Below are 6,353 nucleotides of genomic sequence, written 5' to 3'. Positions count from 1 at the left end.
ACTTCTGAAAAACAAAAATAAAGTGGGAGGCATAGCACTCCCTGACCTCAAAATCTACTACACAACAGTAGTAACCAAAACAGCATGGCACTGGTGCAATGACAGGCACATAGACTAATGGAACAAAATTGAGAACCCAAAAATGGACCCATCTATCTACAATCAACTGATATTCAATAAGGAAATAAAATCTATCAAATTGGAGAAATGACAAGCTCTTCAACAAAAGGTGCTGGCAAAACTGGACAGTTACCTGAAGAAAGCTGAAACAGGATCCACATCTCACATCATACACAAAAATCAACTAAAGATAGATCATAGACCTCGGAACAAAGCCGCAGACCATAAAGTTCCTAAAAGATGGCTGGGATCAAACTTAGAAGGCCTAGTGTACGATATAAAGAGACTGTCAATCTGGTGAAGGGAGTCTTGGGAGGGGACAAATCTACAACAATGAATGAATGGAAATCCAAAGCCTCTGTAATTTTTCACTGAAATTAATAACAAATTTAAATTTAAAAAAAAATAAAGTTAGAGTAAGGATGGCAATGGAACCACCTCACCTCTGTAACTTGATTTGTGCCACTATTAGAACCTCTACTCAGAATATTATTGCTTTTCAATTTTTGACTCATGCACTTTTAACTTGTTAGTTAAATTTGTATCTTCTAGGCTGCAACACTTCCATGATACATCTTCAAGGATATGAACATGTATGGCTAAGCACAATTGATAACAGTGCATCTAAATTCCAAAATCAATCTCCATAATAGTCTATGTGTTTCCTACTGCCAAAGGGGCCCTTTAGAGTAGTGAGAGAAGATCTTCACCCTAAAACCCACAGCGTCCCTTTTCAGCAGGAAGTAGCTAAGAGAATATGCTGTCCCCTTTTCCCTATGAATCAGGGTGAAGTCTCTCTCAGGGAGGAGTGATAGGGAATGGCAAGGGACACACTGACAAAGGAGATTAATCAGAACTGGCTTTGACAAGCACTGTGGCAATTGGACAATTAAAACAGACATGGGGGGGGGAAGAACAAATGAACTGGGGATGAGGGTGGAGAAAACAGTGCAACAATGAATGAATGAAAACCCAAAATCTCTGTAAATGTTCATTAAAACTAATAAAATTTAATGATAATAATTAAAAAAATGAAAAGAAAAAAATAAAGAGACTGTCAGAATAGCCAGAAATGTACTATCTGAAGAGGATAAAATTGATGAATGGGACCTTCTAAATATTAAATTTCAAAAACGTTTTCCAACAGAGTGAAAAGAAAACCTACTGACCAGGAAAAACATTCAACGATACCATCTCAGACAAGGCTCTCTTAACAAACATTTACAGAATACTCTTTGGCCTCCAGAAGAAAAAGGCTGATATTCCAATTACAAAATGAGCAAGAGACATGGAAAGACTTAGCCAACAGACATTGGCAATAAGAGAGATGCAAATCAAAATCACAATGAGATACGACCTTACCCCAGTAGCAGTGGCAAAGTTTAGCAGGGTTTCAAGTAATAAATGTTAGAGAGGATGTGGCAAGATAGGAACTCTTGTACATTATTGGTGGAATTGCAAAATGGTACAACTGCTCTGGAAGGCAGTTTGGCATTTCCACAAAAAGCTGAGCGTATAAATTCCATATGACCCAGGTATTCCACTACTTGGAATATACCCTGAGAAAATAAGAACTGAAGCACAAATGTAGACTTGTACACCAATGTTCATAGCAGTGCTATTCACCATTGCAAGAACATGAAAACAGCCCAAATGTTTAAACACAATCAAATAGATTGGTAAATAATGGTATATTCATACAATGGAATACCATACAGCATACACAGTGAGCAATGATTTTGTAAATTACTACCTAACTTGGGAGGGATGGGAGAACATTGAACTAACTCAGACTCATAAAGACAACTACTATACAAGACCATTATCGTAAAATGGGTACAAGGATCCATGAAGGGGAAGGGAAAGCAAAAGGGTGAAAATGGGCAAGGTGGGGGCACAGGGTTTAATTATAAGGTCGCACAGTTTGGTAGGAGGAGGGAGGAATGGTAAAGCAAAGGGGAAAGATCCAGTGTGAAAAACAACGTATACGAAGTTTGTAAGTAAACCGATACAAAATATAAAAAGCAAATTAAAAAAGAAAAAAAGAAGACTAAGAATACTAATTGAATGAATGAAGAAATCAATAAACTACCTACATAGCTAGCACAAAATTAGCAGCCACAATTTCTGAGCATGTGTAAAGCAACACTCTCTTATGGTGGGGTCCATGAATCTCAAGAGATGTGCAAGGTAGGAGCACATGTAGGAAATAAAGCCGCTTCTCTTCTAAAAAAAAATAGGCTTTATTTCTTTATAGTAGTTTTGATTTACAGGAAAATTATGAGAAAGCACAAAGAGCGTTTCAGTTTACTCTTTCCCAAGCCTTGCACATTTGCTATAATTGATGAACTAGAATTGATACATTATTATTAACTCAAGTCCAAAGTTCACAAGAGGGGTCAGTCTTTGTGTTGTACAGCCCTATGGGGTTTGACAGATGCATAATTACACTATCATGCAAAAGAAGTTCACTGGCCTAAAAACACTCTGTGCTTCACCTCTTCATCACCCCTCCAGGACCTTTTTATATATTAAAATTGAGAAAGAAATTACACTTTGCTTGTATGTAATAGTAATATAGGAGGCTTTGTTGGTTCAGTGACAGAGGTCCACTTTTCATGTGGCAGACCAAGGTTAGATTTCCCAACCAACGCGTGGCATGTGCAGCCACAATCCATCTGCTAGTGGTGGATTGCATATGTTATGATGCTGAAGAGGTTTCAGTTTCCAGAGTAAGATGGATTAGGAACAAAAGCCTGGTGCTACTTCTGCAAGTTAACCAGTGAAAAGTCTATGGTGCAAGGCGAGGTAGCATTTCATGCCCTTGTGCATGGCATTGCCTTGTGTCAGTTTTCCATTTAACCTTGAGAGTAGCTAACAGCAATATGCAATATACAGACCAGCACTGACTCCCTCAGTCTGAGGTTAAGAGGTCACATGTTACCCAAAATAGGTGATGTGTCTTAAAGGAAGAATGAAATGGCACAACTCAAAGAAGTCCAGAGACTACTCTGGTTTAGAATATTGCAGCAAATTGAAACGAAATTCTCTAGAACATCCTAAAAGTTTTGGTGATACAACAGTCACGCACTTCCTGCTAACTGGAAGATCCAAACCCACTTGGCAGTTGGCTCACATAAAGATTATAGCCAAAAAACCCCTATGGGGCAGTCCTACTCATCACATGGGGTCATTATGTATTAAAATCTACCTGAGGTCAACTCAACACAGTCTCAATGAAGTGATAACTTTTTATAAAAATGGTTTATTTATAAGCCCTATAGAAAGGTAGAAAGCTGTCATGAATGTCTTCGCTAACACAAAGAGATCTGCAGATCGTTTCATGGGAAAGCACTGAAAAGAGTTGTTGGCATTTAAATTAAGCTGCTTAGTACTTTAATTAAAAAAAATAATAATAATCCACCAAATGTCATGTTTTCCGAGATGACAAGTGGCTGTCAGTTTATTCCCTCTAATAGATATTTTTAAGAAATGTTTTCTCCAAGGTAAGGAACTTTGGTTCTCAGCCCTTCTCTCACCGTCTGAGGTGGTGAGTGGGTTCGCCTCCTTCTCAGCTCCTGTCTTCTCCTGGCTTCCTTTTTCTCTTGAGTCCCCAAAATGTCCTGAGCTCTTCCACTGTTGCCTGAGGGTTGATTTACAACCCCACTCCCACACTAGAGTCCCTGTGTTTTCTCCTTTTCCTGATCTTCCACCCTCTCCCCCACACACACCCCACCCCCACCATGAATGAGGAGTATGACGTGATTGTGCTGGGCACCAGCCTGACTGAGTGTATCCTGTCAGGCATAATGTCAGTGAATGGGAAGAAAGTTCTTCACTTGGATCAAAATCCATATTATGGAGGAGAAAGTGCATCTATAAAACCACTGGAAGATTTATTTCAAGTACTCGGATCACCACCAGCATCAATGGGGAGAGGAAGAGACTGGAATGTTGACTCAATACCCAAGTTCCTTATGGCTAATGGTCAGCTGGTTAAGATGCTCCTTTATACAGAGGATACACCCTACCTGAATTTCAAAGTAACTGGAGGGAGCTTTGTCTATAAAGAGAGGGGAAAATCTACAAAGTTCCTTCCACTGAAGCAGAAGCCCTGGCTTCTAGTTTAATGAGGCTGTTTGAAAAGTGTCGCTTCAGAAAATTTCTTGTGTATATTGCCAACTTTGATGAAAAAGATTCTAGAGCCTTTGAAGGTGTTGATCCTAAGAAGACTATGAGGAGAGATATGTATAAGAAATTTGACGGGTCAGTATGTTATAGATTTCACTTGTTATGCCCTTGCACTTTACAGAACTGATGATTATTTAGTTCAGCGATGATTTGAAACCATTAATAAGATAAACTTTACAGTGAGTCTTTGGCAAGATATGGCAAAAGCCCACACCTTTACCCACTTTCTGGCCTTGGAGAACTTCCACAAGGATTTGCAAGGCTATGTGCTATTTATGGAGGTACCACATGTTGAACAAACAAACCAATTGAAGAAATCATTGTAGAAAATGGATAGTGGTTGGTGTAAAATCTGAAGGAGAGATCGCTCACTGTAAGCAGCTTGTCTGTGATCCCAGTTATGTAAAAGATAGTGTACAGAAGGTGGGCCAAACGATAAAAGTTATATGCATCCTAAGTCATCCAATCAAGAATACCAATGATGCCAAATCCTGCCAGATCATTATTCCACAAAACCAAGTCAACCAAAATTCAGATATCTACGTTTGCATGATTTCTTCTGCAAACAATGTGGCAGCACAAGGGAAATATATTGCCATAGTTAGTACAACTGTGGAAACAAAGGAACCAGAGAAAGAAATCAGACCAGGTTTGGAACTCTTGGAACCAATTGAACAGAAATTTGTAAGCATCAGTGACCTCCTTTATTGTGAAATGTTAAAAAGAAGGGGGAAGCCTCTGGCTGGGGCATTTGGCCCAGCTCCTGATACGTGCAAGCCTAAGAAGGCAGCCACATCTGTTGAGCTGGGAGTGGTCTGCACTGAGCTGAGGTTCTCCTGTCCAATCCACATGTCCTACGTCTACAATCCCACCCCATCCTGTCTTCTTGTTTACTCGCCTGTATACAAGTGCACTGCAACCGCCAATAAAGTTGAGTATAGCTCTCTGTCCCACTCCCAGAGTGGTGTGTCTCCATCCCACTTACCATCAGGGTGTCACTGATCCCTGCCGGCAAACGGACAGCGACACTCCTTGTACCAGTAGATTTGGGAACAGAAAGCCAGACCTTTATTTCCCGCATTTATGGTGCTGCAACTCACTTTGAGACAACCTGCGATGACATTAAAGACATCTATAAAAGGATGACTAGATCAGAGTTTGACTTTGAAGAAATGAAGTGCAAGAAAAAATGACATCTATAGAGAAGACTAACAGCAGTACTTATTAGCTAATTAGAACAAATTTGAAAGTTGGCAAATAATGCATATTGTATGAAATCCAAGTTCTAAGGCCTGCTTTTATAGTCAAAACTGAGAGACTGGAGAAAGTACTATATCAATAAACTATCCTTCCCCTTTTATCTCGTTAATACCATATATTAACTCTTTTCATGGAGTGGCTATTCAGAATTGGCCAGTTACCATATTCTGTTAAAAAAGTAATGCCCTTGCCTCTTCCAGAATCAGTTTTTAAACATTGTGATACTGATACAGAGATCTTGATACAGTATTTATATATTTTAATCAGTGTAGACTTTGTAGTTATGTGCTTCTGCTGTTTAAAAGCTCTGTCAGTACATTTGTGTGTCCTGTGCTCTTAACATAAAGGAGAGTCTAAATTTAACATTCTATTATTATGGGACAATATTCCTAGTCTTTTCCATGTCACTACATTTGGTATTATTTCAGGTATTATGACAGTGCCCAAATTGCTTAATCACAAGTTTGGTTTATGTGGGCACGGAATTCTAACCAAACTCCTGATTTGGTAGGGGGTGGGGGGAATTATTTGGGGGAAGCCTGTGTGTCTAGTGGCTCCATACAGTGTTTTGATCTAATAAAACTGATGAGAGAAAAGGGTAAAGGAACTTATCATCAAGCAGGTGAACTGTCAAAGCATCTTTGTAACCCAGGTGTGGCTTCTTCACTGGACCAAGCTGCAATGAAATGTTGATTTGACAGAGTCTAAGCTTTAGTGATGCCTCTCTCAGAATGGCTCCAAATTATTTCTGTACTGCAAAATAAAGCCAACACTGAAAGAGA

The 6,353-nt window shown here is 39.3% G+C and overlaps 1 pseudogene; it reads left to right on the top strand.

Annotated features, from left to right (window-relative positions):
• Positions 1-3,863: 3,863 nt before the first annotated feature.
• Positions 3,864-5,523, top strand: LOC102850358 (annotated as a pseudogene).
• The last annotated feature ends 830 nt before the right edge of the window (positions 5,524-6,353 follow it).

Source organism: Elephantulus edwardii, unplaced genomic scaffold, assembly GCF_000299155.1.
Source record: "Elephantulus edwardii isolate Elephantulus edwardi_28Jun2011 unplaced genomic scaffold, EleEdw1.0 scaffold00149, whole genome shotgun sequence".
Taxonomy (NCBI): domain Eukaryota; kingdom Metazoa; phylum Chordata; class Mammalia; order Macroscelidea; family Macroscelididae; genus Elephantulus; species Elephantulus edwardii.
Note: the sequence above shows the minus strand (reverse complement) of the source record. Positions and strands in the feature narration are given on the sequence as shown.